General features: G+C 43.1%; 2 long non-coding RNA genes across 2 annotated transcripts in view; one reads left to right on the top strand and one right to left on the bottom strand.

Moving 5' to 3' along the window:
- LOC144246985 (uncharacterized) overlaps positions 1-4,561 on the bottom strand; it is a 36,402-nt gene extending 31,841 nt beyond the window's left edge. Inside the window, exons 1-2 of the long non-coding RNA XR_013340702.1 lie at positions 4,478-4,561; positions 3,458-3,542 (exon numbers count right to left, since the gene is read on the bottom strand). This is a non-coding gene — a long non-coding RNA (uncharacterized LOC144246985). The remainder of the gene's footprint in view (positions 1-3,457; positions 3,543-4,477) is intronic.
- LOC144247000 (uncharacterized) overlaps positions 1-12,304 on the top strand; it is a 708,772-nt gene that overhangs the window by 135,064 nt on the left and 561,404 nt on the right. The gene's annotated exons all lie outside the window — the stretch shown is intronic.

Here is a 12,304-nt window from a genome sequence, read left to right as displayed (position 1 = left end):
AGGTTTGTGGGGCTGGAGGTCTGGACAGTTTGGGATGGGATATTAAAGCCAGGGCAGTAGGACCACAATGCAAAGGTGGTTGCACCCAGGGGGGATGGAAACCTGTCAGCTGTTGGGTTTGAACTGAAACCAAATGTGAATCCAAGTGAAAACCTCTCTGTTTGCTCCATGGCAATCTGAGGAGCCAGGAGCCAAACAGGACCAGGGGAGTGGCTGTAAGCTGAAGGAGGGTGGAGTTTCTTTGAATAAATGGAGGAAATCCTTCCCTGGCAGGGTGGGCAGCCCTGGCACAGGTGCCCAGAGCAGCTGGGGCTGCCCCTGGATCCCTGGCAGTGCCCAAGGCCAGGGTGGACAGGGCTTGGAATAACCTGGGACAGTGGGAGCTGTCCCTGCCATGGCAGGGGTGGAAGGAGAGGATCCACTCACTGTGAGGATTGAAGAATTCAGGTGTTTGGGTAAGTTCCCATTCACCAGTCCCTTATTTCACTTGGATAAGTGTCACCCGTTGGAGCTTTAGGAAGCCAGGCTGTGAGTGTGCCAGAAAAATAGGAAGCAATAAAAAAAGGCTGTTGAGACACTTATCCAACGCTGAGGGGATTTTCAGAACAGCTGTAGTTGAGTAATTATGAGCAGAACCCTTGTTTCCACTGAAAAAAAATGTATATTAGATTATTCCCTAATGATAAAGACTATTTAAAAGACAAAAGCTATAGAATAATAGACATTAGCAGATGTATCTATTTCCCAAATCCCTGAAACCAGACTTAAATCTTGGCAGTTATTCCTCACCTTTAGCAGAGCTCTCATCAGCTGCAGTGTAAGCCCCAGGGCTGACACTCCAGATAAGTACATGATATAGCTGAGCCCTAAAACTCTTAACAGAAAATACATCAGGACTTACTGTAAAATTTCATGGAGGATTAGAGAAAATATTAAGTCAATAGTTCTTTAGTTATGAGGGGCTTTTAAGGTAATCAATACTTTCCAGCCATATTAGTGCCTCCGATGATAAAAGATGACATTAATATCCAACTTTTCTCTTCTCTTTTTTTTGGTATATTTATGTATATCCTTCCTTTAGTCACTCCTGCTAGAATCAATAGCTATACAAGGAATATGGTTATTTTTAAATGGCATCAATATTGATTCACCTGCAACTGCCAGTTTCAGCTGGAACTTGATTTCAGGTAAAAAAAACTGACTTTTTAATGCAAAGGGATTACCAACCTCCCTAAATCTCTGGAGCACCCCTGCCTTTGCTTCTAGTGAATTCCACATTTAGCAGTGTGCTAATGCAGCAGAAACCATTCTGGGATTAATAAATCCTAAAAATAGGATTAATAGGATTAATTCTAAAATTTCTTTGGAGTTACATGACATTTTATGTCCTCAAAGCATTGTGCTGATGTTAATTGAATTTAATTGATATCATTCAGTCCCCAAAGTTATATGCGTGCAGTTATTAATGGTTTAATTATTTTGTCAATGGAATAGATTCTTTGCTTTTGATTCTGCTTCAGGAGATCCAGACAGTTCTTAGGCTGAATCCTTTTTATTCAGGTGACTCAGTTGGTCCAAGGATAAAATTTTGCCCAGGGCATCCTCAGGGAGGGATTTTCCTCCTGGTCAGTCCCAGCCTGAGGTCTGGAAGGGATGATTCCTTCCCAAGCACTGCGTTTTGCAGGTGGAATGTTTGGTAAATCCAGGTCAGGATGTTCCTTCAGCCTGGGCAGGGATCTCTTGGAACCGTGGGATGGTTTGGGTGGGAAGGGAGCTCGGAGATCATCCCATCCCAGCTCCCTGGGATTGGGACACTCCCAGCCCTGTCCAGCCTGGCCTTGGACACTTCCAGGGATCCAGAGGCAGCCCCAGCTGCTCTGGTACCTCCCCAGCAAAGGATTACAATTAAATTAGCACCAGAATTATAGAAATAAAACAATCTCTGCACCCTGGCCGATGCTGAGCCTCCTCCAGGCTGGAGGGACAGGGCTGCACTCAGGATTTTCTCTGGAGAGCAGCTCTGGGAGAGCTCTACAATAATCTGAATTAATGTCTGAGTTAAATGGCAGCATCCCTCAGGTGTTTTGTAATTAAGCAAACCTCCCCTTCAGTGAGGAGGGAGCTCTGCAGCGTTCCCTGGATGTTCTGGCAGCCAGGGGGTCTCAGGGGTAACACAAAACTGCACGGGGCAGTTTTCCTGGCTGGACCTGACTTCTGCCACTCCCAGGGAAGTGCAGGTTTGTTCCTTGTACTCAGCTCCCAGCAAGTGCCAGGAGGTGAGGAGAGGATACACTGAATTCATTATGGCACTGCGTTCTTTTGGCTGAATTTAAATAACATTGGACTACCATTTTCATCTTGTTTTCAACCCCCTTGTATGGCTGAACACAGACTCCTGCAGCAGTTGCCAGCTGGAATTTCCCCTGGAAATCAGCTCCCAGATGCCTTAAGATCAGGAAAGCTGTGCCAGGTACAATTTGTCCCTTTCTGACCCATTCTGAGAAGATGGAAGGAGATCTCTTGGGTTTGAAAATGAAAGAAACTCATCTTTAAAAATATCCCTGAATCCACTGCATTTAGAAGCTTTATTGAGAGATGTTGCAAATGTATTCCCAATAATGGTTGGAAAGAGCAAGAGGGTGGATGCAGTAGGAAAGCACTGAAGCATTTATGCTCAGACCAGTTGTCCCAGTGGCTCTTAGGGCACGAAGCACTGGATTTGGAGTAAATCAGCCACAGCACACTTGGAGTGTTTCCAGCAGGGAAACCTGTCAGTTATGCTGGAAGGCATTTATGCCTTGAAATGGATGGAATTTGGTTCAGGAGAATTGCTGAGCCAAAGCTTTTCTGAGCACTGGCAGTTTGGGGAGGTGAGGTTTGTAGGGCTGGAGGTCTGGACAGTTGGGGATGGGTAGGAATGGGACATTAGAGCCAGGAGCAACTTCCTGGAGCAGCATTCCTGGATAGCAGGGTTAAAATCCCATTGTGGCACCTCAGCTCTGCAGGAATTGCCTTTTCCTTGGGAGCTGTAAAGGTCCCTGGGATGGGGCAGGGTTAGGAGCTGATCCTGGTCCCTCTGCCTGCACAAGGAGAGGCACTCAGGGGACACCAGGCTCCTTCTCCAGCTCCCAGTAAATAGGGCATTAAAAGGGAATTACTGTGTTTTACATTTGAGAAAATGGTTGGTCTTCTTCCAATGTCAGGCCCTAATGATGGAGGCAGTGAAAACATGTCTGGTCAGGCCTCTCATTTCAATCCCAGCTTATCTGGGGGAAGAACAACCCATAAAGAAACCACAGAAAAGACTGAGCTGCCCTCCCACAATACATCATCTGTAAAGCTTTCACTCCAGCTTTCCAAAAGCCATTTAGCTTAATAGTCTGTCCCATTTTTCATTTCCTCGTGCTACAGGTGCTGGGGGGATGATTTACAAAAGAACAATGGGATGACATTTTACCTGACTTTGGAAATGAATTCCCAGCAGTCTCACCCCTTTTGTGCCTGGGATTTACCTTCCATAACACGGAATGGGTGGTGAGATTCTGTAACAAAACAATAGGAGATTTCAAATGAGAGAATACATCCAATTCTCCATCCAGCCACGACCTTCTAGAACATTTAGTAAATTGTTTGTATGTCCATATTAGTTATAAAAGATTAATAGACTGATTGAATTTTCAGAAATTTAGGCAAAGGCCAAATGAACTGGCCTCCATTCTAGTGTAACTAAATGCCAAAAAAAATTACATGTACAATATACATTATTTAAAAAACACTCTGAAGAAAACATGCATAGCTGTATAATACATATTTAGACAATCTATATTTTTAAACTCTTTAAGAACCTACAATATTTAAATGATACGGAATAGAATGAATGAAAAGGGGGTAAAATCTATATCTCAGTTTGGTTGTTACTATTCTTATTTCCACTGATCATGGCAGGTCATTAAATGAAGGTCAGCTTCTTGTGGAATAGTTTGTTGGCTTCTTTAGGGTCTTAAAACTTGTGAGGTGTGAAATCAATGACAAATTTTAGGGCAGTATTAGTGTTGAAAAAGGGAGAGTTTCCAATGATTCAGAACATTGCAGGAAATCACCTGTTGGGTGAATGGCCCACAAAATATGATCTATTGCTGAAAATCTCCTTAAACACTCAGCCATTGGAGGAAATGAACTTGAAGTGGGACTTCTGCAGTAGAACTTCTGCTTTGATGAATTTGTCATGCTTGGTGGGTAGTGATATTCAACTAATAGCTTAATAACCTCACTATTTACAGGCAATTACCCCCATGAAGGAGCTCAGATGGGATGAAAACATCTGCTTCCTTCTGGAATCTGTGCACATCTGCCCTTAAACAAAGTGAAAATTCGGTGTGAGAACTCTTAAGGAATGAATTACTGAGGTTTTTCTGCAGTGCTACCTTCTCTGCAATTAGATAACAGATTAAAATCTGATTACTGAGTTATTTTTTACCTCTCAGAATGCACAGGCACAAGCAAACTCTCTGTTGAGAGCTGATTTGATGCCAGTTAAATATTCAGGTAGTCCTCTGAAGGCAGTGGAAATCAAATATCCGAAACATCTTGTGCAGAGTGAGAATTTCCATGTGAAATACACATTTCTAAATGTGTATTTTCCTGCCATTCCCAGCGGAGGTTCTCACTGTTGCTTTTTCCAAGGCCCTCTCAAGCTGTTAGTGAGTTCAGAGTTTCACTGGGACGTTCTCTCAGGTAGGGGAATCCTCTTGATGTGCTGGTTATGCTGGTAAAGAGAAAATACAACTCTGAGAGCAGATTTGTACCTGAGAGAGGTGATCTGACAGAGGTTCCCTCGCAGCAAGATCCTTTTTTCCTGCCAGCAGACACAAACCTGGCAGCTGGAAGGATTTGAAATGTGGGAGAGCTGAGGAATCTTAACACTTCCAAGGCTTTTTGTGGGAATCCAGAGCATCCCTCTGGCTGCCCTGGGACCCTGGCAGGGGTCAGGAACCCCCTGGACAGAGCCCCCAGAGACACTGGCTGTGATCTCTGCCCATGGAAAAGAGTTTTCAATCTTACAGGATGAATTACCAGCTCTGAGTGTTTGATATAAATAATAATTAAGTGTGGCAGGGGTGCAAAAGTAAAATTTTAGGATTCTAGATGAGGGGTCCAAAGGGGACAAGATGGAGGAAATTGGGTGTGCCGTGTCCTTTTTCTCCTTCTTCATGCCCTCCATGTCTCACTGTGGTGTTGGCATTTTTCTGTTGGTTCAGGCTGGGGACACACTGTCCAACGTAGGTGACAGATATTGGCACGTTCTTGTAAATGCAGCCCAGGGAGTTTCTGGTATTTAATGTTTGTCACATCCCACTGAGGGCAGAGCCCCACACGCTGCCCTGCAGGACAGAGCTGGGCAGGGCAGCAGAACATGTGAGAGATAAACAGAATAAACAACCTGGAAACCAGCACAGACCAATTATGGCTTCTGCTTTGGCAGGGGGCTGACAGACAGAGACTTTCACAATCTGGGAATCATCAATAGCTCAGATTCCAACAGCTTTCTTGAGCTCCCAAAGAGTTTGGGCTGTCCCAAGGGGATGGAGTGTCCTGGTTTAGGGCAAATTTGGGAGGAAACCTCCGAAGGGGTTCCTCTAGGAGGCAGGACATGGAGATTCAGCTCTGCTGCTGGGAAAGGCCACAGGGAGGAGTGGGAAGGTCGTGGATCTGCAGGGCTGGGATGTGTGGGACATCAGGGCCAGGCTGGGCAGGGCTTGGGGAAACCTGGGCTGGTAGAAGGTGTCCCTGCCCATGGCAGGGGGTGGAATGAGAGGATTTTTAATGTTCCTTCCAACTGAACCATGTTATGCTTCTATGAAAACTTCAAAAGCTTGAGAGCACATGTAGGGAGTGCATTCCTCTGCTGCCTGAGGCAGAAATCCAGCAGGCTTTGCTATTTATGATCATTACATGCAGTTGATGGCCATTCCATTTTAGCACGTATTTTTTCTCCCCATCTTTGCACCCACCTTTGGATTGGAGTGATGCAACACTCAGTGCCACTATTAAAGAGTTGGGGAATAATGTTAACAATTGTTATCTTTCAGCCCAAGAAATGGAGAAACCCTAACTAAGCAGCCTGCAAACACAGCGTGCTCAGTCTCTACTATATTTTATAAGTTATGATGGGAAAAAACCTAAAAAGGTCTTGATTTCCAAGCTGTTCTGTGTTCTTTCCCTCCCTGACTCAGTGATAGCTTTTCACTGCCATCATCTGCAGAGGTTACTGGACTTCCTCCCCAGGACAAACTGCAGGTAAACTTCCAGGATAAATTCCCAGGAATAAGGACAATATTGTTGTAAGTGTGGCTGTATTAACTATTCTTAAGCTCCCTGAGTTCTGAGTGGTTTTCCTGCATGGATAATGGAAGAAGCCTGCTCTAAATCCACAGTGAAAGAAAAGCAGTATTTCTAGCTCATACTTAGTGCTCTGTATTTTAAACTGAAGTGAGATTTATGAGCAAGCTCCCTCTACCTAAATGTATACACACCCATTTACATGATTTTACATAATATATGGGAAGAGTTTGTTGGGCACTATGCACAGGGATAAAACCAACACTGTTTGCTCTGTGAGTAGGGATGACTGCAATGAGCTCTGCATAAATTCCCATTCAGACAGGGTTACTTGGATCTTCTTGGGAAATAATGTCCAGAATTGAGCTATAAATACATTGAACTTACTCCAGCAGGAACAATGGAGAAGGAAAAAGCAGTGTTATAGCTTGTAAGACTCAATGGAATCATTCTAGTTTATGCTGGTTAAAAATTTGGGACACCATCAACACGAAAATGACCAAAAATTTTGTGATGGAAAAGTAAAAGGAAATGCCAAACTCTTATCTCTGGCCAATCTTCTTTGCAATGGATGCATGAGGTCTGTGCTAACCTGCACCTCAAAGCTACAGACACAGCTGATCTGGGAGCAGGGTCTGGCAGCCCTGGATTTACAGGAATATTCCTCAAGGCTCCCTTTGCCTTGGTGTCCCCTTCCAGAAAGTTTTACAGAGTTTCCCCCTCACTTTTTGTTCCCTTTATTGAACCAAATTTGTGTTTTTAGCCCCATTTGCTTTCCCTGCCATGCTGTCTGTCACTTGTGTGGAATATGGGTTTTGCACACTTGCCAAATAGTTCTGTGGCTGGGCGAGGGCTGTCTGGCAGGAGAATTTGCCTCTCTGCATAGTAATGGCCACGTTTGGCTAATGGGCCCTTTGTCTGGGGCCTCCTGCATGTTCAGAGCTGCTCCTTTGTCACCAGCCCGACCGGGCTGCAAATATTAACAGGAATTGTAAATATGCCCCGTTCTCACTGGGATGCCAATCAGCTTCCTGGCATAAACTGCTCCTCTGCTGCTCTGGAACTGCCCAGCACTTCCTCAGGCTTTTATTCTAGAACAGTTCTGCCCATTCCTGATTTTTTGGAGTCACCTTCCTCTGTGGTTTGTGTCCCCCTTAGAGTATTTTTTATATTGGCATGGGCAGCCCTGGTGGGTTTGGGATGGCAAAGCTGATAAGGTGGTGAGGCAGCTCAGAGCTGGCCTGCTTGAACAGGTAAAAAAGGAATTTCCTGTTTGCTGGGTACTGGCAGCTAACACATCTCCTTAATTTGTGCAACAAAGTGGTGACAAAGGGAGTGGCAAGTCCAGCTGGTCACTTGAAAAGCCAGGAATTCCCATGGCCATGTGGACATGACAAGTGTCTTCAGTGCTGGGGCTGCCTGCCTATTGGTAAAAAAGTGGCTTCATGTATTTTTTATAACTGTTTTTTTTTTTTTTTTTTTTTTCATGTCTGAAGTACAGATTTTCTTTATTCCTATAGCTGCTTTCTAGTGTTTAATGAATTATCTACAGGTGGGGAGGTGGGGGAGTCACTTTTAATTTTGGAATACTTGCAGAGATGGCTTGGTTCTGCCTGGAATAGCGGGTTTGGGTGGATAATGAGCCAATTTGTTGGCAGGGCAGAAATCAATGGCACAAGAACACAGAACTTTTACCAGTTTAATTAGACCATCCAGACTCCTTTTTAAACAGCCCAGTCAAACCAGCACGTGTCAGAAACAGAAAAGTTTGATCCACAAGGTTATCCTTTTAAATGAAAACCTCTTCATTTAAAAGGATAACCTTGTGGATCAAACTTTTCCATTGTTTGCAGTGAATCCCCTAAAAGCAGAAGAAGCCCCAAAGCTCGAAGCTGAATAATTCTGCCGGAGCAAAGCTGCAAAAGGGGATGTTACAGCACCATCTAGTGCCTCTCCTCCCGGCAATATCGGGAATTTTTGAATTTTCCACTTCATTCAAGGATGTAGGTGGGGAGGAGGGAGTGCATTGGCTGCTTAGGCATTGACAACTTCTTTTCTCAACCAGTGTGGAGAGAGAAGGGAGGTGAGGGATGGGAAGGAGCTTTGGAATTTCACACGGGAAGATTTTGTCTGCAGACCTAGTGTCAGAACTCAAAATGTCCCTCAGACATTTTTGGATGTTCCAGGCCCAGGTCAGAAGCATTTGAGACCCTGGCAGGCAGCTGGAAACAGCTGTGATTTTGGGTTTGAGCCATGGAATGATTTACCAACCTTGCAGGGAGAAATAGAAGTCACAAAAGTTTAGATATTAGAGTAGAAGTAGTCACAAAGTAGAGGGAAGAATTTCTGAGTGCTGTACAGGGGGGTTTGGTTTTGTACATGGGGGTCAGAGGGTTTAAGATGGATTTGGGATTTGGGCCTGCCCTGTCCTCCCTCTTTCTCCTTCCTCACCTCCATGTTCTTGGTGATGTTGGCACTCGCAGATTGGTTTAGAGTAGAAAGGCACCATTTAATATAGGTAATAGGCATTGGGGAAAAACTGTAAACATGTAACACGTAATGTACCATATAAAAGATAGAAAATCACCATTTAATATAGGTAATAGGCATTGGGAAAAACTGTAACCATGTAACACGTAATGTACCATATAAAAGATAGAAAATCACCATTTAATATAGGTAATAGGCATTGGGGAAAAACTATAACCATGTAACACGTAATGTACCATATAAAAGATAGAAAATCACCATTTAATATAGGTAATAGGCATTGGGAAAAACTGTAACCATGTCACACGTAATGTACCATATAAAAGACAGCAGCAGCCCTGGCGGGGAGAGAAGAAGCAGTCGGGGTCAGAGAGGATGTCAGGGTGTGTGTGTGCCTCTGCCTGAGCTGTGAGCAAACCACAGCAGCCCCAGGAGAAAATCTTTGAGATAACTTGCAATAAACTGCCTTGAGACCAACAACAGAGACTGCTGAGCCTTTCTGTGGAAGCTCAGGTTGGAGGAGAGACTTTTCCACCACACAGAGCCACCCTGAGCTAGGGTGAGCTCCTGCAAGCCAGTTCCTGTTCTTATTTCATCTTCTCCCCAGTCACACAGCTTTCCTCCTGAGGATCGTCAGGAAGTGGATGCAGGAGCAGGAAAATGGGAAGAAAATGAAATAAGAACCTGGCTGAAGGAGTATTCTGGGGAGGCAGAGTTGTGTTTTTGGTAGATGTGTTCAGTGAATGACCAGGAGGAGGCTGGGGCTGGTTTGCAAGCTCCTTGTGTTGAATCGGGCAGCAAGCACTCCATCCTCTGCTCTCCTCATCCCGAGTACCACCCAGCATGAAGACTAAATTAACATTAAATTCTAAACGGAGCTGCATTTTAATATGCTTTACATTCCTGTCCCTTTGTTTCTTTTTCTTCTGGAGAGGTGATTTAACATCCTCTGACTCCAAACTACTCAATGGTTAACCAAGAAGAACTTTGCAATTATTCCCAACCAGCCACTGGAGATGAATTCAGGGATGAAGCCCCACTAGGAAACAATTTCCAGTGCTCCCAGTTTGAGTTTGGGAACACACCTTGTGCTGGGAGCGAGATAAATGATCAAACTAATCTTTTTGTGCTAATGGATATCAATATTTATATGTTAAACGTGTTTTCTAGCAGGTTGAATTGAAAACCCTTAAAATTAATTATACCTTAAAGCATTTAGTAAATGTCCTGATGATGATGGGGAACTTAACAAAAGTCACTTATCTCAAAAAAGTCTTCACCCAAAATCCTCAGTGCTTTCACTACAGCCCTGTAGAAAAAGCATGTGGATAGTGATGTCTGTAAATTATAGAGTTGAAATTAGAGTTAATGCCCAATCTGGGGGTTAAATTTAGATTTAAAGCACTTGATGGAATTACAGTGCTCATAGACAGAGCTGTTAGCAGAGTTAGGGTGATAAAGAGCTGCAACAGCATCCAAACTACTCCCAGAGTCCTCACTACTTATCATTTTATTATGATTATTATTGAATTTAGGGTTTCCTAAAAGAAACCTCAGCTCCTTGGGTCATGTGAGTTTTTGGAGAATCCCAGGAGCCATCAAAAAAGAAAATCTATCCCTCAAGAGTGCAGAAACAAGCATAAAAGTGTGACTCAAATACACCCCCAGCAATTTAGTAAAAAATCAACAGAAATAGAAATATTTTAGCCTATCAAAATAATTAAGAATATTTAGCATAATATATCTTAATAAAATCCCAGGGTTTGGAGGAGGGGCTCATAATTGTTTTATTGTTCAGTTGGCCAGCCTGACAAGAAAAACATTTCTTTTTTTTTTTATTATTATTATGGTAAACTATCAGATACAATACCCTGCAATTATGTGTATTACACTGAGACAATGCAGAAAAAGTTATGGAATCATAACTTAATCATTTAAGTGATTATTGTATTTTATAAATGTTTAATGTATCATCATGGGCATGTTTGTGCTCTTTTGGCAAATGTGGTATTGATTGTTGCTCTAAAGGCTCATTCAGGTCAGTATAGATAATGATTGCTTGGGAATTTTCCACACATGATGGTAAGGAAATTACAGTGCTATTTGTCTTTTAAATGTGATTCTCTAAACCACTTTAATTCTGATTTAAAAAATCCTAAAAATTAGTGTTTTGCTTGCTGGCTAATCATTGGTTTGCTCTGTCACTGATGTAGGGAGAATATTATTGCTGAACTGAAATGGGAGATAGTAAAAAGCAGAAAGTGCAGAATTTTTCTCTGAATAACCACCAAAAAAAGCCTTTTTAAGGAGAAAACAACAATTAGGGCTGAGATGAGAGAGGAATTGTGAAGTGCTCAGGAACACAGTGTGGGCTTAGTGATTTATAACAAAGAATGCAATAAAAATTTCAGCAATAAAAATAGAACGTTTTATTAGAGAGAAATCCCAGGGCCATGATATGGCTTTTTTGAGGGTTTTTAAAGGGGAAGGAAATGACAATAAATGATGAGACAGAGTTTGTGTGAGAGCTGGGCAGTGCAGAGGCAGCTGCACTGAATTTTTTGGGGTGTATCAGCTGGTTTGCATCCCATGGACCACTTCTGGTGATGCCACCAACCTCACAGCAGGGCAGGATGCTGCTGGCAAGTTCCAGGAGCACGGGGCACAGGATTTGTCTCAGCAGGTCTGAATATCCCCGGGGAGGAGACTGTTCCCCTGCAATGGAACATCAGTTCCATGTCCAGGTGGAACATCACTTTCTGCCCACTCCTCCTGTCCCATGGCTGGGCATCATCAAGAGGAGTCTAGCTTCATTCTCTTGGCACCGTAACTAATAAATTTAATTAAATTACTAAAATGTGTGTGCAGGATAAAATCCCCTTCCAGCCATCTCTTCTTGGGGTCAAAGTACCCCAGCTCAGGCTTCCCTCACAGCAGAGATGCTCCAGTGCCCTCGGCCCTGAAATGTAAACTTTATGGAATTTAGAGATTTTAGAGCAGCTTTTAGTTAGAGATAAGCCTTACTAGAGTTAATTAAAATAAATGTGTAGGCCTTGATGAAGTTAAGAATTAGTAGTTAACTAATAACTGATTGCTTGTCAGCACAATGTTGAGTTAGCTGGGTTTATAATGAAGAATACATAAACTGACAAAGAGCTTTTAGGAACATAAGACAATTGTGGCCTCCTCTGTTCTGAAACCAATTGAAGACAAGGAATGGGAGTTCTACCAAGAGTTCATTTGTCATATTTGCATTGAAAAGGTAGAAAGGTCAGAACGAGGAAGACTTCATTGACTTCCTCATTTTGGGACCCCTCCCCATGGAAGGGACACCGACCCATTTCAAGGAACAAACTTCATGCTGAATAGATTTTGAAATTATTACCATACCAAGCGGGGAATGGGATGTACCAAAATGATGTGTAACAAGCACATTTCTCCCACTCTCAAGATTTTTCATAGAAGTACTCAGAGA

This window comes from Lonchura striata, chromosome 12, assembly GCF_046129695.1.
Source record: "Lonchura striata isolate bLonStr1 chromosome 12, bLonStr1.mat, whole genome shotgun sequence".
Classification (NCBI taxonomy): Eukaryota; Metazoa; Chordata; class Aves; order Passeriformes; family Estrildidae; genus Lonchura; species Lonchura striata.
Note: the sequence above shows the minus strand (reverse complement) of the source record. Positions and strands in the feature narration are given on the sequence as shown.